Source organism: Myotis daubentonii, chromosome 7 (genome assembly GCF_963259705.1).
Source record: "Myotis daubentonii chromosome 7, mMyoDau2.1, whole genome shotgun sequence".
In the NCBI taxonomy this organism is placed as follows: domain Eukaryota; kingdom Metazoa; phylum Chordata; class Mammalia; order Chiroptera; family Vespertilionidae; genus Myotis; species Myotis daubentonii.
Genome location: NC_081846.1, coordinates 95,126,224 through 95,150,022, shown reverse-complemented (window position 1 = coordinate 95,150,022; position 23,799 = coordinate 95,126,224).

Genomic DNA, 23,799 nt, shown 5'->3' with positions numbered 1-23,799 from the left:
CTCGCCCGGATCTGGTGCTCAGAGTCTGCGACTCCCTCCCGCGCCCTCCGCCGCCAGCCCGCTCAGCGCACTCCGCACCTCAGAATTTGACTTCAGCACTGCGCCTCCTCTGAGTGTCCGTATGCGTTTCTCTTTCCTCCTAGTTGTAGGACTTCCACTCAGCCAGCGTTCCTGTGGTTCTGGGTGATGTCCCTTCCGTTTTTTGGTTTCCCTTTTGAAGTAGTTGTTCAAAGCAGCAAACTCCGGCGTTAACCTATGCCGCCATCTTGGTTCTCCCCAAAAACCTTGTAATTTTAAGTTCAGTTCATTCATATGAACAGAGAGATCTGTAAAAAACATCAAATTGCTGACCCTCTTATGATCATTGATCTGAGGAAAGTTTGCCAGATCCTTCTTCTCAATAAATACCGTAATTTCTTCAAAGCACTCCACAAATCGCTCAAGTACTTTACCCTCCACTCCTGTCTCCTAACGAACATGGCGATCAAGTGCGTCCGTTTGCCGAGTGCACCTGAACGCACGGGAAGCTTACCCAGGCACATGCTGACAATCACGAGGCCATTTCCAGAACTGGGCATTTTGTCACTCGAGTAAAAATAAAATGTCACGAGTAAAGATTAATCTCTTTATAGTGCAATTCTTAACCTTTTTATATTAGTGTCAATATTGGAACAATGTATCTTGGATGTTTTCACTGTGTATCTTTGCTACGCAACCCCGATGTCCATGTTTACATCCGGTTTCAGAATTGCATTATTGATCATGAGTAACGTGAGTATTAATATTACTTGAGTGATGCCCAACTCTGGCCGTTGCGAGAGACAGATATTTGAATTATGCAATTTTTTGTCTCTGTCGATGCGTGTCACCCAAAATGATTTCGCGAGTCATAGGTTCGCCATCACTGGCCTAGGGACTTGGACTCCAAGCTGCACTAGCTCCACCCTCTGCTGATCTCTGCTGCGGCTGTGCGTCTGGGCCCAGGTCAGCAGGCTCAGAGCAGCCTCACCGCACCCTGTACCTCAGCCTCCATGAGGAACTACAGGCCTGAGCACAGCTGCACCCCCGGCCCTGTAGGCCCCAGTGCAGCCTGCAGACCACCTGTCCTGGAGCTTCCTGTGGAATCTGCCAGTGAGAGGCCCTTGCAGACCAGGCTGGTGACCTTGGCTCTCTCTCTGCCAGACCACAGTGAGCAGGGCTGTGGCCTCCATCTGTAGGGAATGCCCTGGGAGCAGCGTTTCCTGCAGCCAGGGCTGCCTCCAGGGTCTGGCTGCCCCACATCAGCTCAGGGCACCCCCTGCACTTGCTGCCTCTCCAGGCCACTGTCTTCTCCGGTCACCCAGGCTGATGCCATTCCTGGCTGGGACCCCCGGAGAGTACATGCTTCACATTCCAGGATGCCTCAGGGAGGGAGACGCACAAGCCGCCCTAAGCCACGTGTTGGGGTTCCCAGGACCACCCTCAGGCTTGATGATCCACTAGGAGGATTCACAGGACTCAAGCAAGGCTGACTCCCCATAGGGTCAGTGACTACGGTGAAAGGACACAGAGAAAAACCCTGCAGGGGGACAGGCACCTGGAAGGGGCCGGGAGAAACCAGGTACACCTTCCAGGTGTCCCTCCCAGTGGAATGCACAAGGACAAAATTTCCCCTCAACGATGTGGAAACAAAGCGTCCCCAACCAGGAAGCTGAGCGGGGCTGGGGTCGGGGTTTATGGGGTCAGGCATGTAAGCCTGTGGCACCTGTGTGTCTGGCTTTGGCTACTCTGACTCCAGCCCTCCCAGAGGAAGCGCAGGCGTTCCCCGTAAGTCACGCTACCTGTAAACTTACATGATCAAACGGTGCAGTGCAGCCAGGCCTCAGGCTACAAAACCACTCTGCCCGAAGAAGCCTATCTAATAATAGACAAAGATTGAAATTAACCGTACCTCCGCTACGCTTCCCATTGGCTAATCAGCAAGATATGCAAATTAACCGCCAACAAAGATGGCGGCCGGAAGCCACGCAGCTGAAGCGAGCAGAAGGCTTGCTTGCTCCAGTGATGGAGGAAGCCAAGCTTCCTCCCTGCTGCGGCCGGGCTCTGAGCTCCACTCTAAGCAACAAAGTTGCAATTATAGAAGCTAAACAAACCCCAGATACTTGCTTTCAGCAGGCCGTGGCCTTGGAGCTGGAGCGGCAACAAAGTTTCAATTATAGAAGGTAAATAAATCCTAGAATAAAATAAAAAAAAAAGAAAAAAAGGAGAGGCTGGGAGCTTCAGTCGCCGGCGGGCTTGGCCAGCCTGAAAACCCTCAGCCCCTCATCCAGGCTGGCCAGGCACCCCAGTGGGGATCCCCACCCTGTAGGGGGTGTGACCAGCTGCAAACAGCCATCAGCCCCTCACCCAGGCTGGCCAGGCACCCAAGCGGGACCCCCGCCCTGATCCGGGACACCCTTCAGGGCAAACCAGCCGGCCCCCACCCGTGCACCCGGCCTCTATCCTATGTAGTAAAAGGGTAATATGCAAACTGATCTTAACAACAGAACGACTGGGAATGACTGGTCACTATGACACACACTGACCACCAGGGGGCAGACGCTCAATACAGGAGCTGCCCCCTGGTGGTCAGGTCGCTCCCACATGGGGGAGCTCTGCTCAGCCACAAGCCAGGCTGATGGCTGCCAGTACAGCGGTGGTGGTGGGAGCCTCTCCTGCCTCGTCAGCAGCGCTAAGGATGTCAGACTGCAGTTTAGGCCTGCTCCCCGCTGGCAAGTGGACATCCCCCGAGGGCTGCTGGGCTGCCAAAGGGATGTCTGATTGCCAGCTTAGGCCCAATCCCCTGGGGAGCAGGCCTAAGCCAGAAGGTGAACATCCCCCAAAGGGTCCCAGACTGAGAGAGGGCACAAGCCGGGCTGAGGGACCTCCCCCCCCCCCCCCGCCGCCCCGAGTGCACAAATTTTTGTGCACTGGGCCTCTGGTAGTCTAAGATTTCCGAGGACAGGCCTTCTATGTGGAATGTGCAGGGCTTGGGCAATGCGGGCTGCTGGTTAACCCTTTCCTGCCTGGCCACAGAGAAGAGTAAGGACGTAGTACTTCCAGAGCTCCAGGCAGGGCTGACAGCCAGCCTCCAGAACAGCAAGGAAGCTCCCTCCTCCCAGCCTGGCCTCTCATTCTTGCTTCCACCTGCCTATTTTTTTGTCTTGCCTTCTCTCTCTCTCTCTCTCTCCCTCTCTCTCTCCCTCTCTCTCCCTCTCTGTCTCATTCCCCTTCCTTCCCATCACTCTCCTCTTCTATAAGCAAATGGCCCAAAGCAGCTGCCCCAAGCCACGTGCCCTACATATTCTCTTGGTTCAGGTGCAATCACAGTTGTCTGGGTTCAGTTCCAAATGAGTGAGGGAGATGACCTGATTTGCCCAACTTGGGTCAGGTGCTCACACCAAAAGAGGTGGTGTGGGCTGAGGAGACTCCCCAAACTGCATGTACACCACAGGCACAGTGTTCAACACCCATAATGACAGGTAAGACACACTGGCTAACAGACCTGGTGAGGAGAAACTGCGCACATGGGATAAGGACCTGGGGAGGCCATACTGTCCATTTACACCAAGTGCCATCAACACAGTATCCTGAAAATGACCTCCTTTTTCAGAAAAACCTAAAACAGTCTAAAACAATCTCAGTCTAAAATGATCTGGCCTCATTGCCAGATGAGGGACATTTTGGCCTGATGCTGCACTTATTCACCTACCAGTGGTCGACAAACTGCGGCTCGGCAAACCACGGCTCACGAGCCACATGCGGCTCTTTGGCCCCTTGAGTGTGGCTCTTCCACAAAATACCGGCTCTTCCACAAAATACTGACTTCTGCGCATGGGCCACAAAGTTTCAATCGCACTGTATGTGCATGCCTGCACGTGGTATTTTGTGGAAGAGCCACACTCAAGGGGCCAAAGAGCCGCATGTGGCTCGCGAGCCACGGTTTGCTGACCACAATCCTGGGTGGATATAGCTGGTCTCCGGAAAGGGCCAGGAGCCGAGATGCACCTGAATGGAGGGAACAGGGCTGCAGTCTTCTGCTCCCACATTGTTAGGGCCCCTCTGATGGACTTGGAGGCCCTGAGGTCCACAGAAGAACAAGGACACCAGTGATGTAGGGTACGGCCTCTGAGACCCATCTCCCGCACGGTCGGCTTCTGACGGAAACAGCTGCTGAGTCTCCCCAGAGCAGACAGAGTGTAGGGAGGAGGGAGCAGGAGGTAAGAACAAAGAACAGTGGACATGGGCCAGCATCATGGTGGAAACCCCCGAGGTATCTGCCGCAACTAGACAGGCGGAGGTGGAGGCAACTAGAAAAGGCTTCAGCTCAATTTTTTAAATGGCCCAAGGGGAGACAGCAAGCCCTAGGTGATGTAGGAGGAAACGGGGGACCCCATAGCACGCAGCCAATGAGGAACCGGAGGAGGGACGGAATAAACAGGCTCTGTTCACTGCCCGAGGTGTGCCTGTGCAACTGGACAGAAACCTGCTCTCAAGAACATATTAAAAGTCTCATTTTCTCCATACTTCTGTCCCCATTATTTTAATTCAGACGGGTGAGCATTTCTCACTATTTGGAGGCTCGTCCAGGATCTTTGTGCATGTGGAGAAGGGGGTCTGGTTGAAGGAGAGACGTGTCCTACCCGATTTTGGGTGGCCTCCTTGTCTGAGTCCCATCTCTTCGTGGACACCATAGAACAGGCCTGAGACTATTTTTCTTCAAAAGATGGCAAAAATGTCATGGGCAGGGTGGGAGGTGTGAGGGGGAGGGGGGCGCGCAGGGGGAACAGGGACACAATGCTGCAGCCTGGCAAACCTCATGCATGGGCCAAGGTGGGAAATTGGGCATAAGTACTACCTTGGTGATTGGGTATTCTCAGAGGTTGAGTGTATATGACCGGGATGTGTCCTAGACATGAAGAGAGTGTGGAGTTCTGATTTGCAGTTCCGTTCTCCCAAGAGGAAAATGGCCAGAGGGACACAGCGGATCCTGGGAAGTGCAAGAAATCTCTAGGAGGGGGATTGAGCACATAGGACACATAGAATATCCACAAGGAACGGTCTGGGGATGGGAAACGAAAGTTCTAGGCCTAGAAAAGACGTTCACCTGGAGCCGCGACCTGCACTGCGAGGTTGAGGACCTGAAGGAGGGGCTGACGCACAAATGAAAATGCTAGACAAAAATATGAATTATTGCCCTAGCTGGTTTGGCTCAGTGGATATGCAGGGGTGGGCAAACTTTTTGACTCGAGGTCCACAATGGGTTCTTAAACTGGACCGGAGGGCCGGAACAAAAGCATGGATGGAGTGTGTGTGTGAACTAATATAAATTCAAAGTAAACATCATTACATAAAAGGGTACGGTTTTTTTTTTTTTTTTTAGTTTTATTCATTTCAAACGGGCCGGATCCGGCCCGCGGGCCATAGTTTGCCCACGGCTGGGATAGAGTGTCGGCCTGAGGACTGAAGGGTCCCAGGTTCGATTCTGGTCAAGAGCACATGCCTGGGTTGCAGGCTCAATCCCTAGTAGGGGTTTTGTAGGAGGCAGCCGATCAGTGATTCTCTCTCATCATTGATGTTTCTATCTCTCCCTCCCTCTCCCTTTCTCTCTGAAATCAATAAAAATATACTTTTTAAAAAATATGAACTATTAAGGGGTGGGGGCCAGGTGGAGCCTCTTTCTTGAAGAGACACACTGAGTCCTGGCCTAGTCCACTTTAGTTCAGTTTTAGACACACATCTTGCCCTCAGTAAAGCACGACAGGAACGTAGCAGACAGACCGTCTCAAAGGTCAGTAAAGATCAATAAGGTCCAGTAAACATTTACTTGGAGGCTATCAGATCAGGAAATTGCTTCGAGTCACCATGATCTCAATATGAGCGTAAGTCCTGCTAACGCTCAAGGTCCACTGGCCTCCTGCGTTCATGATAGTGTTGGCATGCAGTGGCTTCCTGCACCCTGGATAGTCCACTGGGGAGAATGCTGAGGTTCTGAGAGGGCAGGGTGAGGGGGGTTGGGCGGGGAGGGGAAGGACAGTCACTGAACTGGGACAGGAGACATTGCTCTGCTTTTGTGGGGTTTTTTATGCAGGGCATTCTGTGATGTCTGTGGCTGGACAAAGAGCATGGTGTGAAGCTTTTACCTGTGGGTTGTGGGTGCCTATAAATATTGTATGTAAGAGTGTTTCTGTTGATGTTTTGTGTCTCTGTTGTTTGATTTAATTTGTTTAAAGATGGGGCACATCCCGCTTTGAGGGGCCTAGATATTTGTGGCAGGCTGAACACATAGCAGAGATTGCAGGAACGTCCCAGCAGCTGCTGAGAATTCCTAATCTTGGGCACTCTTCCTGCTCTCTCTCTCTCTCAGGGTGCCAGATATTAGGAATCTTAGCTAGTGAGAGTTGTCTGTGTGTCTGCAATGTAACTTTGGTTACTGATTGATCTTCACTGGTGTATGAACATCGGGAATCCTCTGGGCCTGCTCTGTGTGGGCTTTCTGTGCTGAGTTAGTGTGAGATAAGATTCTAAGGCTAGAGGACGCCGCGCACGTGGAGAGGGCTGGCGGCTGAGGACGCGGTTGTCTTTTTCAATCGGGAGGGAGATACAAGCTCCCAACTGCTCTGAACTCCAGTTCCGGGTGAGTCTCTGGGGACCCAGACGCATACGGGGAGAAATTGGACTGTCTGGAATTGGGCAGAACTCAAGGGCAGCTTTCTCTCAGAGGTGCTTGCAGTGATTACCAGGACACTGAGACTCGGGGCCTCTTAGGGTAGGACTGAGGAGCAGCCGTAGCTGTTTGCTCCGCCCTATTGATCCCCTGAGACCCTGCCCCACCCAAGCTGTGCACAGAGGCTTTTGCATATGAAAGGCCTGGCCCTTTGCAACCTGAAAATTACCTAACAAACTGCAGCTGAGTCAGAGAGACCCAGAACTTCCAAAAGAAGGCCCAAGGCCCCACAGAAGCTTGCATTGCTTCACAGCTGGACCTCGTCTGGGCACCTCCAAACCCCAAACAAAGAGGAGGAATCTGCAGATCTCTCCATAGCTCCTGCTGGGTAGCCTCAGGAAGAGGCTAAATTAGCACCTCCTTAGAGATCCAGGAGCCAGTGTACCCAGTGGTCAGAGTGGGACCATCCAGATTACAACTCCTCAGATCCATAAGGGACACACTCAGGGGGCAGACTCAGTGAGCACCAAAGCCCCACTGAAGCAAGTCTTGCCCCATAAGGGTGTCTCCAGCAGAGCATTTCTCCCACTGCAGACACAGCTGATTCTCACAGCCAATTGGCCTAGTGGTCAATTCCTCCCAGTGATACCTACAACAATCAAGGCTTAACTACAACAAGACTGCGCACAAAGCCCACAAAGGGGTGCACCAAGAGTGTCCACCTCAGGTAATTGGGGAGGCTGAGCCACTGGGCCTTACAGGACACCTAACACAGAAAGACACTCTATCATCACAGGGAAGCATAAAAAATGTGGAGATAAAGAAACAGGTCACAAATGACAGAAATGGAGGAAAGCAAACTACTAGATATAGAGTTCAAAACCACAGTTACAAGGTTTTTCAAGAATTTTCTAGAAACCGCCAATAAATTTAGTGAGACCCTCAAGAAATCTAGTGAGACCCTCGAGGTTATAAAAAAGGACCAACTAGAAATTAAGCATACACTGACTGAAATAAAGGATATTATGCAGAGTTCCAACAGCAGACTAGAGGATCACAAGAATCAAGTCAAAGATTTGAACTACAAAGAAGCAAAAATCACCCAACTGGAAAAGCAAAAAGAAAAAAGAATCCAAAAATATGAAGATAGTGTAAGGAGCCTCTGGGACAACTTCAAGCATACCAACATCTGAGTTATGGGGGTGCCAGAAGAAGAGAGAGAGCAAGATATTGAAAACCGATTTGAAGAAAGCATGACAGAAAACTTCCCCTACCTGGTGAAAGAAATAGACTTACAAGTCCAGGAAGCACAGAGAACCCCAAACAAAAGGAATCCAAAGAGGACCACACCAAGACACATCATAATTAAAATGCCAAGAGCAAAAGACAAAGAGAGAATCTTAAAAGCAGCAAGAGAAAAACAGTTATTACCTACAAGGGAGTACCCATACGACTGTCAGCTGATTTCTCAACAGAAACTTTGCAGGCCAGAAGGGAGTGGCAAGAAATATTCAAAGTGATGAATAGCAAGAACCTACAACCAGATTACTTTACCCAGCAAAGCTATCATTCAGAATTGAAGGTCAGATAAAGAGCTTCACAGATAAGGAAAAGCTAAAGGAGTTCATCACCACCAAACCAGTATTATATGAAATGCTGAAAGGTATTCTTTAAGAAGAGGAAGAAGAAGAAAGACGTAAAGATACAAATTATGAACAACAAACATGCATCTATCAACAAGTGAATCTAAGAATCAAGTGAATAAATAATCTGATGAACAGAATGAACTGGTGAATATAATAGAATCAGGGGCATGGAAAGGGAATGGACTGACTATTCTTGGGGAGGAAAGGGGTGTGGGAGATGCGGGAAGAGACTGGACAAAAATCGTGCACCTATGGATGAGGACAGTGGGTGGGGAGTGAGGGCGGAGGGTGGGGTGGGCTCTGGGTGGAGGGGAGTTATGGGGGGGAAAAAAGAGGAACAAATGTAATAATCTGAACAATAAAGATTTAATTAAAAAAAGATTCTAAGGCTAATGTCCCTGTCCATCCTTTTTAGAGTGCTCATATATTTACTGTGGGTGTGTGTTCATTTGTGTGTTTGTGTGTTTATTCGTTTGTGTTTGTTTGTTTGTTTCTTTCTTTTTTAAAGATCTCTTCTTCTATGCAGGATTTCATGTTGTTACAGACTACTCAGAAAGAAAAATGTGGGAAATAAAACCTTTTGCTTAGTGGATAGAGCATGGGCCCTAGGACTGAAGGGTCCTGGGTTCAGTTCAGGTCAAGGGCATGTACCTCAGTTGCAGACTCAATCTCAGCCCTGGTCAGGGTGTGTGGGAACTTCAAAGCCACCACCAGGCGAACGCCGTGCTGCATGTGGCCGGGCCCAGCCCCTGGGAATGAGGGGAGGCCATTCCCGAAGGCCAGCTTCCCAGGCTCCTGCCTCGGACGCAGCAATGCCACAGGTGGGAGAGGTGCTCGCTGCTGGGAGCCACGGCACAGCGAGTCCTCTTTCCACATTTGAGTCCAATCCCTTTCCCCACGCTTGCCACAGCCAGGGTCCACGCACAGCCTGGGAGGGAGGAGGGGAAGGATGCAGGAGAGCTGACTCCCAGGGGTCCTGAATGCCAACACCAGGCCCTAATCATCAGACGCCCAAGCAACCTGGGATAACGCCCAGTAGCTGGCTGAGGGGCGCCCTCTCATCAACGCGCCCCCCTCTGGCTTCTGAGAGGGCCTGGAAGGCCTGGGGCTGGGGGTGGGGGCAGCGGCCCAGAGCAGAGCCCTCACTCTGCACACAGACCAGAGGCAGTGCGGGAGAAAGGTTTGGGGAGCCGCCCTCATCTATATGCTAATTAGCCCAACAAGAGTGAGAGGGTTGACTGAACTCTCTCCGCCCTCCTGCGTTATCTGCCCCGACACCTGGGCACCAGGAGGAAATCCAGCCTCAGATCAAATTAGCTGCCTCCCAGGGTTGGGCCTCCACGGGCTGCAGGAACCGGTTCCCTAGCCAACCAGGCTTATTCACAGGCAGCAGGGACTTTGAAACAATCAGGAATCAAACCCAGGAGCAACCAACCCCTGACCCTGCAGCTCTCAACTTCCTCTATGCAAAGGGGTGTTTTATCTCTGTGTCCAGGCCATGCTCCCTGTCGGAGTGGGATGTCCGGTTAGTGGGTGGTAACTGTCAAGGCTGAGGCTGGGGGGGGTGAGGGCGTCACACTGTCAGGTTTCGTGTTCTGCCTGCTGTGCCAGCCCTGGTCAGTGACCTGAATTCTCTGAGCTTGGGTTTTTATGTATTAAAGGGGACTCGGCTCCACCTGGCAGCGTGAGACCGAAGCCTGTGGGCAGCATAAATGCCTGTGTAGCAGGCATCAAGGCAGAATGGGTGTCATGTCCATTTCCTTCCTTCCAGGTATCCCCTTGCACCCCAGCCTTGAGATCCTGTCACTCCACCCTCCACAGCGGAGCTCAAACCCCCACCGTAGCTCAGTGTAAGCTCAGCGCGGCCCGGCAGGCTGGGGCGTGTCAGCAGCTACGCACTGAATGCAGGAGCTGCAAGGGCGCGGAGGTCAGTCAGTAGATGACACAAGGGCCCACCGAGTGTCCTTGAGAGGCCCCAGTCCCCTCCCCCGCCCTGCCAGGCCAAGGCCAGCCCCGAAGCTGACCGTCCGGCGCGAGAGGCAGCCAGTGAGTGGCAGCAATGAGCGTGGACAAGGCTCCCTGAACGGCTCACACCCCAGCTGAGCTCAGCGGCGTCCACCTCCCTCCCTGCTTAGCGTGCAGCTGTTAGGAGCCGAGGATCCCGCTCCGGGCAGGCGGTGGACGGAGTTCTCACGTGGCGTCCAAGAGTCCTACACCCAGGTGTACCCACCCGTGACTATGGTGAGTGTTATTTCCTGATCAGGCTTTGTTTCGCAGCTCAGCTGACCTGGAGATGGGCGACTGCCCAGGTGGCCTGACTCAATCGCACAAGCCCTTTAAGAGCAGAGCTTTCTCCAGCTGCCAGCGGAGGAAGAAGTCGGAGATCCCAAGCGTGAGGAACATGTAATGCCCTTTGCCGGCTTGACCGTGGACGGACAGTGTGGCGCCTAGGGCAGCCCCATGACACCAGCAAGGAGGGGCTTCACCACAGGAACCCAGTTCTGCCAACAAAAGTAAAGGCCCTAAAGAGACCTTCTCAAAGGAAGAAATTCAAATGGCCAACAGGTATGCGGACAGGTGTGCAGCCCCACTGATCACAGACTGGCAAATCCACACCTCAGACCTGTTAGAACAGCCGTTCCCAACGAGGAAGCTCCGTGCAGGCGAGGCCTGGGGAAGGGCCTGTGCGCGTGGGAGGGTGTACATCAGCACAGACATTATGGAGAAACGTCATGGAGAACATGGCCCACCCCATGCCCAGAGCTCCCTCTTCTCAGGAAAAAAATTAAAATCAGATTCCAAAGAGACATTTACACTCCCTGTTTATGGTAGCGCAATCCACAGCAGCCAACGCGTGGAAGCGACCCAACACCCTTCCACACATAAATGGAGAAAGAAAAGGCAATACATATGCACAAGAGAATATTATTCAGCCTTCAACAAAAAAGGAAACGCTCCCTGGCCAGTTAGAGTGTCACCCCAATACACCCAGGTTTCGCAAGGTTTTGGGTTCAATCCCCCATCAGGGCACATACAAGAATCAACCGATGAATGTGCAAATAGGTGGAGCAACAAATCTCTCTCCCGCCCTCTCTCTCTCTCTCTCCTCTCAAATAAATTTTAGAGAGGATGTCCTGCCCTTTGCTACGACACGGATGAAGCTGGAGAACATTATGTTAAGCAAAACAAGCGAGATGTGCAAAGGCAAATACTGCATGATCCCACTCATGTGTGCAACCTAAAAGTCACACTCACAGGAGCCGAGAGGGGGATGGGGTTGCCAGGGGCTGGGGTGGGTGAGATGGGAGACGGGGCCCATGGGACACAGTTGCAGTGACGCGGGATGAGGGAGTTCTGGGATCGTTGCACAGCATGGCGACTAGTTAACTACTGTGCTGCAAACCTGGAAGCTGCTGAGAGAATAGATGTCAGATTAAACTCAAATGCACGCGCGCACACACACACACACACACACACGCACACACACACACACCGCGCACACTAGTGTGTGAGGTGATGGGTGCGTTAACTTGAGTTTGGTGACCGTTTCCACAGTGTATACGAGTCATCACGTGTACATCTCAAACATGTACAATTGTTATATGTGGGGGTTTAAAAAAACATTGAGCAAGAAAGGAAATTTTTGCCCTAACCAGTTTGGCTCAGTGGATAGAGCATCAGCCTGCGGACTCAAGGGTCCCGGGTTTGATTCTGGTCAAGGGCGTGTACCTTGGTTGTGGGCACATCCCCAGTAGAGAGTGTGCAGGAGGCAGCTGATCAATGTTTCTCTCTCATCGCTGTTTCTGACTCTCTATCCTTCTCCCTTCCTCTCTGTAAAAAATCAATAAAATATATTAAAAAAAAAAAAAAAAAGGAAGGAAGGAAATTTTTCTCCAGAGCCTCTGGCAGAAAACTCAGCCTGGCCAAAGCCTTAATTTCATTTTTGTGATTGAGAACTTGTGAGCTAATAAGTCTGTAAAGTTTGTGGCCATCGGTTGTGGGGAAGATGTGCAACAACGCTCAGGGCACCCGTTCCAGCGGTTCTCAACCTTCCTGATGCCGCGGTGCCGGGAGCCGGTCCATCCTTGCTGTTTCAAGGGACCTGGCATATATGGCATACGGTTCTTAATGTGTTTGCTCACCTTCTTGGCGCTGTGTTTTAACCAAGGTCACCTCTCCGAGAAAGGTTGTTTCCCCAGGTAGGGATTTTTCCCTGAAGTTAGGGAGGGGATGAAACTCCTTAACTAAGTGCCAGGCGGGTAGTTAATCAATTTAACTACAAACAATCATGCTTAAGCTACATAATCTTTACTCCCTGGAATGGAGATAAGAAACGCCCTAACCTTTGTAATAGAGATTGACAGGATTAAAATGAACTGGTATAAATACAGATGTAACAAGACAGCAAGACACAGGGCTTGGAAGACAGGACCAAGAGAGACAGAACCTAGGCACAGAACCTACACAGAACGTTCTCTAGAGACAGAAGAACTTCGCTGGAGAGAGCATGCTGGAGGATCCTGGACAGGGACTGGCCTCGGAGCCTGGAGGCGGAGCCTGGCGAGAGAGCATGGCAGGGGATCCTGGACTGAACCTGACTGCGGAGATTGGCAGGAGAGCCTGACTAGAACCTGGTGACTGGACCTGCCTGGAGAACCTGGACAGAACCTGGCTGGAGATCCTAAGCAGAACCTCTCTGGAGATCCAGACCAGAACTTGGCTGGAGATCCTGGCTAGAGATCCTGGCTAGGCTGCTGATCAACTGAACGCTGTCTCCGTGTCCTTCCTTCTTCGCCGACTCCGTCTACGCCTTTGGGAACCCCTGGACCTGCTGGGGTTGGACCCCGGCACCGCGGCCCTTTAACACAGCTCCTCAAGTTGTGGTGACCCCAACCATAAAATTATTTTCGTTGCTACTTCATAACTGTAATGTTGCTCCTGTTATGAATCATAATGTAAATATCTGATATGCAGGATGTATTTTTATTGTTCGCGACCCACAGGTTGAGAACCGCTGCAACGAAGCCACATTTGTTCGAGGGGTCGGCGAAGCTCTGCCCTGAGTTGAATTAGACACGGGAGAGGCGCGCTCTTCCATAATGTATGCAGATCTTCCCAATGGAAGGAAGTCATGCCTCCGGAGCTGTGGCAGGCCCGCCAAGGCTGCTGGAGAAGTTCCTGCAGAGACAAGGTGGCCCTGCCACCCGGGGCTGGCGGGGAGGAGAGGGCAGGCTTGCCTTCTTCACAACCTCTGCACTTTCCCTGCGTCTTCTCCTGCACACGCCTCGAATGTCCTACTGCAGAAGCGCCCGTTAAGCCTCACGTCTTCCTCCTTGTCTGGCCCCTGTGGCCATCGATGCCCAGGGGGCTCTTCAGTCACCACCCAGTGCTTCTGCCCTGGCACCCACTGCCCAAGACCGACCTCTCCAACAGTGCACAAGCCACAGCCCACGTTGGCAGGAACTTGCCAACTGTCTCGCCCAACACCAGCCTAGGGCCAGGCACTGCGAGGCACTGATAAACACCACGTGCACTGGAAATGCATAGAGAGCCAGCAAACCATGCGATAATCAGGGAGTGACCTCTGAGTGTCCCATAACTTTGTGCTTACCAGGATGTGTGGGGCAGTGCACCAGGCCCCGCACCTACTCCAGGCTTGTGGTGAACGTGGGAGATGGTCACACCTGTCACCCACTCTTCCCACAATGCTCCACTTCAATCACATCAAAGAGCCTTTCAAGGGCCCCTCAGAGTGTGTCAGCGTGCTGTGCCGGCATCCTGAATAACTGCCCACAGAAAACCAGCTGTGCATCTTAAGCGCCAGGGCCCCTCAGAGTGCATCAGAGCTCTATGCCAGCAAACTCACTGCCACAGTCACGCATTTCCAATGAGCAGGCACCCAGAGCCCATCTATCCACAGGGCGCTCCTGGGAGCTGCTGCGAGCCCTGGCTTGGTGTGATCTTGGACAAACAGGACACACTCCCCCCTGCAGTAGAAATTCTGAATTCAATCACCCTGGATACCTGCCCACAGAGGCCTCAATTACGTGGCTTCAGTGCCAGGGCCCTTCAGAGTGCTTCAGTACGCCACGCTGGAAAACGCACTGCTGGTGCCCCTGTGAGCCGCCACTGGGAGCGTGTGCCTATCCACCACAGGTGCAGCAGCAAAAACTGAATCTGGCCCTAACCGGTTTGTCTCAGTGGATAGAGCATCGGCCTGCAGACTGAAAGGTCCCAGGTTCGATTCCGATCAAGGGCATGTACCTTGGTTGCAGGCACATCCCCAGTGGGAGGTGTGCAGGAGGCAGCTGATAGATGTTTCTCTCTCATCAATGTTTCTAACTCTCTATCCTTCTCCCTTCCTCTCTGTAAAAAATCAATAAAATATATTTTTTAAAAACCTGAATCTGCCCAGCCCACAGCTGCAGAACTCTGGGCACTACAGTTGCATGCTTTTCCAGTGCCACTGTGAGTCCCCACTGGGCATGCACGACTTCAACCAAGGTTGTAAGTAGCAAAAATTGGTACACTTCCCTCCACGGCTGCTGCGGACTTCTAGACACCACAGTTGTGCATTTCCAGCTCACAGGCCTACATTAAGAGAACCCAAATAGCTCAAGTAGGGAGCTATGCTAGATTACCAAGCCCAGGAGACCTGAGAGATCACACCAGTAGCACCATCCCCAAAAGAACCTGGGTAGCAAAGCAATCGGATCTACAATTAAAACATTACAGCAAAACAGGGGAAGGAAAAAAAGCAATCCCAAAAGGAAAGAAAAAGACTCACTAGAAAGGGAGTTAAATGAAACTGAGGCTAGCAACATATCAGAGAAAGAATTCAGAGTAATGGTTATAAGGATGCTCAAACGGCTGGATAACAAGTACACACAACTCAATGAGAATTATAAGGAGTTGAATGAGAATGTCACCAATGTGAAAAGAACCAAGCAGACGGGGGAGAACCAAGATGGCGGCATAGGTAAACACCTGAAAATGCTGCCTCACACAACCACTTCAAAAATACAACTAAAAGACAAAACTGACATCATCCAAACCACAGGAAGGCTGGCTGAGTGGAAATTCTACAACTATAAGGAAAGAGAAAAGCACACTGAGACTCAGAGGAGGTGCGGGAGTAAAGTGCAGAGGTACAGAGGCGCATGTGGAAAGGGCTGGCAACTGAGGACGCGGTTGTCTTTTTCTTTTTTTCTTTTCTTTTTTTTTAATATTTTTTATTGATTAAGATATTACATATGTGTACCCTCTACCCCCCCGCCCCGCTCATCCCCTCACCCCCCCCCCCCGTTGTCCGTGTCCATTGGTTAGGCCTATATGCTTGCATATAAGTCCTTTGGTTGATCTTTCCCCCTTGCCCCCACCCTCCCCTACCTTCCCTCCAAGTCCCGACAGTCCAATCAATGCCTCTCCGTCTCTGGATCAGTCCTTGTTCATCAGTTTATGTTGTTCATTATATTCCACAAATGAGTGAGATCCTGTGGTATTTATCCGCTCTCCAGTTCCATCCATGCTGTGGCAAATGGTAAGAGTTCCTTTTTCTTCTTCCTCTTCTTAAAGAATACCTTTCAGCATTTCATATAATGCTGGTTTGGTGGTGATGAACTCCTTTAGCTTTGTCTTATCCGTGAAGCTCTTTATCTGACCTTCCATTCTGAAGGATAGCTTTGCTGGATAAAGTAATCTTGGTTGCAGGTTCTTGCTATTCATCTCTTTGAATATTTCTTGCCACTCTCTTCTGGCCTGCATGGTTTCTGTTGAGAAATCAGCTGACAGTCGAATGGGTACTCCCTTGTAGGTAACTGACTGTCTTTCTCTTGCTGCTTTTAAGATTCTCTCTTTATCTTTTGCTCTTGGCATTTTAATTATGATGTGTCTTGGTGTGGTCCTCTTTGGATTCCTTTTGTTTGGGGTTCTCTGCGCTTCCTGGACTTGTAAGTCCATTTCTTTCACCAGGTAGGGGAAGTTTTCTGTCATTATTTCTTCAAAAAGGTTTTCAATATCTTGCCCTCTCTCTCCTTCTGGTATCCCTATAATTCTGATGTTGGTACGCTTGAAGTTGTCCCAGAGGCTCCTTACACTATCTTCATATTTTTTGAATCTCTTTTCTTTTTTCTTTTTCGGTTGGGTATTTTTTGTTTCTTTGTATTTCAAATCTTTGACTTGATTCTTGGGATCCTCTTGTCTGCTGTTGGATCTCTGTAAATTATTCTTTATTTCAGTCAGTGTATGCTTAATTTCTAGTTGGTCCTTTTTCATGTCCTCCATGGTCTCACTATACTCCTTGAGGGATTCATTAAATTTATCGGCGGTTTCCATAAAATTCTTGAAAAACCTTATAAACGTGGCCTTGAACTCTATATCCAGTCGTTTGCTTTCCTCCGTTTCTGCCATTTGTGACCTTTTTCTTTGTCTCCGCATTTTGGCTGCTTCCCTGTGTTGATAGAGTGGCCCTGCGCGCCAGGTGTCCTGTAGGGCCCAGTGGCTCAGCCTCCCCAGTTACCTGGGGTAGACACTCTTGGTGCACTCTTGGTGCCTTGGTTGTTGTAGGATCACTGGGAGGAATTGACCTCCAGGCCAATTGGCTGTGGGAATCAGCTGTGTCTGAAGTGGGAGAATGGTCCCCCTCTGACCACTGGGTGCAGTGGCTCCTGGATCTAAGGAGGTGCTAATTCAGCCCCTGCCTGAGGCCACACAGCAGGAGCCACGAAGAGGCTCAGCTGTGAAGCAATGCAAGCCGCTGCGGGGCCTTGGGCCTTCTCTTGGAAGTTCCGGGTCTGCCTGGCTGGGCTGTAGTTAGGTACATTCACATGCAAAAGCCTCTGCCGCAGCCTGGGTGGGGCGGGGTCTCAGGGAGTCAAAGGGCGGTGAAAGCAGCTATGGTGATTCTCCGCGCCCGGAGTCGCGCGTCTCAGTGTCCCGGTACCGGCTGCAAGCACCTCTGAGGGAAAGCCGCCCTCAAGTTCGCCCGCTGCCGCCTGACAGACCAGCCTCTCCCCGTATGAGCCCTGGGTCCCCAGAGACCTGCTGGAACCGGAGTTCAGAGCAGTCGGGAGCTTGTGATTCAAAAAGACAGCCGCGTCCTCAGGCGCCACCCCCTTTCCGCGCGTGCGAGCCGCCGCCGTACCTCTGCACTTCACCTCTGCACCTCTGCACCTCACCTCCGCAGCTCCCCTGGCTCTCAGCGTGCCCCTCTTTTCTTCTAGTTGTAGAAATTACACTCAGCCAGCCTTCCTGTTGTTCTGGACGATGTTTGCTCCGACCCTTGCGGTATTCTTCAATTGTTGTGTGAGGCGACAATTTCCCGGTGTTTATCTATGCCGCCATCTTAGTTTCTCTACTAGCGGTTGTCTTTTTCAATCGGGAGGGAGATACAAGCTCCCAACTGCTCTGAACTCCAGTTCGGGTGAGTCTCTGGGAACTCAGACTCATGCGGGGAGAAACTGGACTGTCTGACATCGGGCAGAACTCGAGGGTGGCTTTCCCTCAGAGGTGCTTGCAGTGATTACTGTCGGACACTAAGACCCAGGGCCACTTAGGACAGGGTTGAGGATCAGCCATAGCTGTTTGCTCCACCCTGCTGATTCCCTGAGACCCCGCCCCACCCAAGCTGTGCACAGAGGCTTTTGCATATGAATGGCCTGGCCCTTTGCAATCTAAAATTACCTAACAAACTGCAGCTGAGTCAGAGGGACCCAGAACATCCAAAAGAAAGCCCAAGGCCCCACAGAAGCTTGCATTGCTTCACAGCTGGGCCTCATCTGGCACCTCCAAACCCCAAACAAAGAAGAGGAATCTGCAGATCTCTCTGTAGTTCCTGCTGGGTAGCCTCAGGAAGAGGCTAAATTAGCACCTCCTTAGAGATCCAAGAGCCAGTGTACCCAGTGGTCAGAGGGGGACCATCCAGATTACAACTCCTCAGATCCATAAGGGACACACTCAGGGGCCAGACTCAGTGAGCACCAAAGCCCCACTGAAGCAAGTCTTGCCCCAGAAGGGTGTCTCCAGCAGAGCATTTCTCCCACTGTAGACACAGCTGATTCTCACAGCCAATTGGCCTAGTGGTCAATTCCTCCCAGTGATACCTACAACAATCAAGGCTTAACTACAACAAGACTGTGCACAAAGCCCACAAAGGGGTGCACCAAGAGTGTCCACCTCAGGTAATTGGGGAGGCCGAGCCACTGGGTCCTATAGAACACCTAGCACAGAAAACCACTCTATCAACACAAGGAAGCAAAAAAATGTGGAGACAAAGAAACAGGACACAAATGACAGAAATGGAGGAAAGCAAACGACTAGATATAGAGTTCAAACCCACAGTTATAAGGTTTTTCCAGAACTTTCTAGAAACCACCGATAAATTTAGTGAGACCCTCAAGAAATCTAGTGAGACCCTCAAGGATATGAAAAAGAACCAAATAAAAAATAAGCATACTCTGACTGAAATAAAGAATATTGTACAGAGATCCAACAGGAGACTAGAGGATCATAAGAATCAAGTCAAAGATTTGAAATACAAAGAAGCAAAAAACACCCAACCGGAAAAGCAAAAAGCAAAAAGAATCCAAAAATATGAAGATGGTGTAAGGAGCCTCTGGGACAGCTTCAAGCGTACCAACATCAGAATTATGGGGTGCCAGAAGAAGAGAGAACAAGATATTGAAAACCTATTTGAAGAAAGCATGACAGAAAACTTCCCCTACCTGGTGAAAGAAATAGACTTACAAGTCCAGGAAGTGCAGAGAACCCCAAACAAAAGGAATCCAAAGAGGACCACACCAAGACACATCATAATTAAAATGCCAAGAGCAAAAGACAAAGAGAGAATCTTAAAAGCAGCAAGAGAAAAACAGTCAGATACCTACAAGGGAGTACCCATACGACTGTCAGCTGATTTCTCAATAGAAACTATGCAGGCCAGAAGGAAGTGGCAAGAAATATTCAAAGTGAGGAATAGCAAGAACCTAAAACCAAGATTACTTTACCCAGCAAAGCTATCATTCAGAATTGAAGGTCAGATAAAGAGCTTCACAGATAAGAAAAAGCTAAAAGAGTTCATCACCACCAAACCAGTATTGTATGAAATGCTGAAAGGTATCCTTTAAGAAGAGGAAGAAGAAGAAAAAGGTAAAGATAAAAATTATGAACAACTAATACATATCTATCAACAAGAGAATCTAAAAATCAAGAGAATAAATAATCTGATGAACAGAATAAACTGGTGAATAGAATAGAATCAGGGGCATAGAAAGGGAGTGGACTGACAATTCTCAGGGGAAATGGGTGTGGAGGGGTGCGAGAAGAGACTGGACAAAAATCGTACACCTATGGATGAGGACAGTGAGGGGGATAAGGGCAGAGGGTGGGGTTGGAACTGGGTGAAAGGGAGCTATAGGGGGAAAAAGAGGAACAACTGTAATAATCTGAACAATAAAGATTTAATTTCAAAAAAAAAGAACCAAGAGGAGATAACGAATGACATAGTTGCAATAAAGAACACAATGGAAGGCTTAAACAGTAGACTACAAGAGGCTGAGCACTGCATCAGCGAGTTAGAAGACAAGGTAGGAAAATACACACAAACACAGCAGCTACTGGAAAGAAGATTTAAAAAGCAAGAGGAGAGCCTAAGGGAGCTTTGGGACAACACAAAACAAAACAATATTCGCATAATAGGAGTACCAGAAGGAGAGGAAGAGAAGCAAGAAATTGCAAACCTGTTTGAAGAAATAAGGACAGAAAACTTCCCTGATATTGTCAAGAAAAAAACTAAGCACATAGAGTCACAAATAAGATGAACCGTAAAAAACCAACACCATGACACATCATAATTAAATTGGCAAACACCAATGACAAAGTAAGAATCTTAAAGGCTGCCAGCGAGAGACAGAAAGTTACTTACAAGGGAGCTCCTGTTAGATTATCAACTGATTTTTCAACAGAAACACACCAGGCCAGAAGCGAATGGAGTGAAATAGACAAAGTGATGCAAAGCAAGGGACTGAATCCAAGAATACTATACCCAGCAAGGCTATCATTCAAAATTGAAGGTGTAATCAGGAGCTTCACAGACAAAAAAAGGGCTACTAAAGTTTATTACTACCAAGGCAGCAATGCAAGAAATGCTAAAGGGACTGCTATAAAAAGAAGAAACGGAAAGGCTAGAAGAAACACAAACATTAAGAATAAAAATGACAACAAACAAGGTCTTATAAATAATAACATTAAACGTAAATGGATTAAATGCACCAATCAAAAGACATAGGGTAGCTGAATGAATAAGAAAACATGACCCATATATTTGCTCTCTGCAAGAAACCCACCTCAGAATAAAGGATTCACACAGACTGAGAGTGAAGGGATGGAAAAAAATTTTTCAGGAAAATAGAAATGAGAAAAAAACTGGGGTAGCAATACTTATATCTGACAAAATTGACCTCAAAGTAAAGGCCATAACAAGAGATAAGGAAGGCCACTACATAATACTAAAAGGAGCAATTCAACAAGAAGATATAACTCTGGTAAACATATATGCACCTAATACAGGAGCACCCAAATACATAAAACAACTTCTGGAAAATATCAAGGGAGAGATCCATAGCAATACAGTCATAGTAGGGGACTTTAATACCCCACTGACACCACTGGATAAATCTTCTAAACAAAAAATCAGCAAAGAAATAGCAATCCTAAATGACTCACTAGATCAGATGGACTTAATTGACATCTTCAGAATATTTCACCCCAAAGCTACAGAATACACATTTTTCTCCAGTGCACACAGGACATTTTCAAAGGTAGACCACATATTGGGACACAGGCAAAGTCTCTTCAAATTCAAGAGGATAGAAATCATAACAAGCACCTTCTCAGATCACAATGGCATAAAACTAGAAATCAACTATAATAAAAACAATGAAAAAAATCAAATACTTGGAGGCCAAATAGCATGGTATTAAACAATGACTGGGTTACCAAAGAGATCAAAGAAGAAATAAAAAGCATCCTGGAAACAAATGACAATGAAAACACAGCAATCCAAAAAATCTATGGGACACAATGAAAGCAGTCCTGAGAGGGAAGTTCATAGCTCTACAGGCCTACCTCAAAAAAACAAGAAAAACTGGTAATAAATTATATAACCTTGCAACTGAAAGAGTTAGAAAGAGAGCAACAAGAAAAGCCCACAGTATCCAGAAGGAAGGAGATAATAAAGATAAGAGCAGAAATAAATGACATAGAGACAAAAAAAAAAAAAACACAATACAAAAGATGAATGAAACCAAGAGCTGGTTCTTTGAAAGGATAAACAAGATTGATGAACCTCTCACCAGGCTCACCAAGAAACAAAGAGAGAGGACCCAAATAAACAAAATCAGAAATGAAAGAGGTGAAGTAACAACTGACCCTACTGATATACAAAGGGTTGTAAAGAAAAAAAAAATACTACTAACAACTCTACTCCAAAAAACTGGACAACCTCAACGAAATGGACACATTCCTAGAAAAATAGAAGCTTCCAAAATTCAATCAGGAAGAATCAAAAAACCTGACTAGGCCGATAACTACTGATGAAATTGAAACAAGTAATCAAAACACTTCCAGCAAACAAAAGACCTGTACCACATGGCTTCACAGGGGAGTTTTACCAAACATTCAAAGGACAACTAAAACCAATCCTTCTCAGATTATTCCAAAAAATACAAGAGGTAGGCACACTTCCAAGCTCTTTCTATGAAGCCAGCATTACCCTAATCCCCAAACCAGATAAAGACACCACAAAGAAAGAGAATTACAGGCCAATATCCTTGATGAACATAGATGCTAAAATCCTCAACAAAATTCTAGCAAAACGGATCCAGCAATACATTAGAAAAATTATACACCATGACCAAGTGGGATTTATTCCTGGGATGCAAGGCTGGTACAATATCTGCAAATCAATAACCGTGATACATCACATAAACAAATTGAGAGAAAAAAGTCACATAATCATATCGATTGATGCAGAAAAGGCATTTGACAAAGTCCAGCATCCTTTTCTGATAAAAACTCTCAGCAAAGTGGGAATAGAAGGATCATACCTCAAAATAATAAAAGCCTTATATGACAAACCTACAGCCAACATCATACTCAATGGGCAAAAACTAAAACCATTTCCCTTAAGAACAGGAACAAGACAGGGATGCCTACTTTCACCACTCCTGTTCAACACAGTACTAGAAGTACTAGCCATAGTGATCAGATAATAAGAAGAAATAAAAGGCATCCAAATTGAAAAAGAAGTAAAATTGAGAACCAAGATGGTGGCATAGGTTAACGCCGGAGTTTGCTGCTTTGAACAACTACTTCAAAAGTGAAACCAAAAAACGGAAGGGACATCACCCAGAACCACAGGAACGCTGGCTGAGTGGAAGTCCTACAACTAGGAGGAAAGAGAAACGCACACGGACACTCAGAGGAGGCGCAGTGCTGAAGTCAAATTCTGAGGTGCGGAGTGCGCGGAGCGGGCTGGCGGCGGAGGGCGCGGTTGTTGTTTTCAATCGGGAGGGAGTCGCAGACTCTGAGCACCAGATCCGGGCGAGTCTTTAGGGACCCAGACTCAAATGGGAGAAGCGGGACTGTCTGGCTTCGGTCAGAGCGAGTGCAGCTTTCTCTCTGAGCTTTGCAGCGGGTGCTGGGATTCAGAGAGGCAGAGCCCCTGGGGACAGGACTGAGAGCCGCCATAACTGCTCTCTCCGGCCCACCCTGTTGATCCTGTGCGACCCGCCCCGCCCAAGCCCTGCACAGAGGCATTTGCCGGATAGCCTCAGGCAAAGGCTAGATTAGCACCTCCCTAGAGGACAGAAGTTCTCTCAATGCTGACACAGCTGATTCTCATAGCCACTTGGCCTGGAGGTCAAACCCTCCCTGGAATTAGCTACAACAATCAAGATTTAACTATAAGACTGCGAACAAAGACCACTAGGGGGTGCACCAAGGAAGCATAACAAAATGCGGAGACAAAGAAACAGGACAAAATTGTCAATGGAAGATATAGAGTTCAGAACCACACTTTTAAGGTCTCTCAAGAACTGTTTAGAAGCTGCCGATAAACTTAATGAGATCTACACGAAAACTAATAATACCCTCAATCTTATATTGGGGAACCAACTAGAAATTAAGCATACACGGACTGAAATAACGAATATTATACAGACGCCCGACAGCAGACCAGAGGAGCGCAAGAATCAAGTCAATGATTTGAAATGCGAAGAAGCAAAAAACATCCAACCGGAAAAGCAAAATGAAAAAAGAATCCAAAACTGCGAGGATAGTGTAAGGAGCCTCTGGGACAGCTTCAAGCGTACCAACATCAGAATTATAGGGGTGCCAGAAGATGAGAGAGAGCAAGATATTGAAAACCTATTTGAAGAAATAATGACAGAAAACTTCCCCCACCTGGTGAAA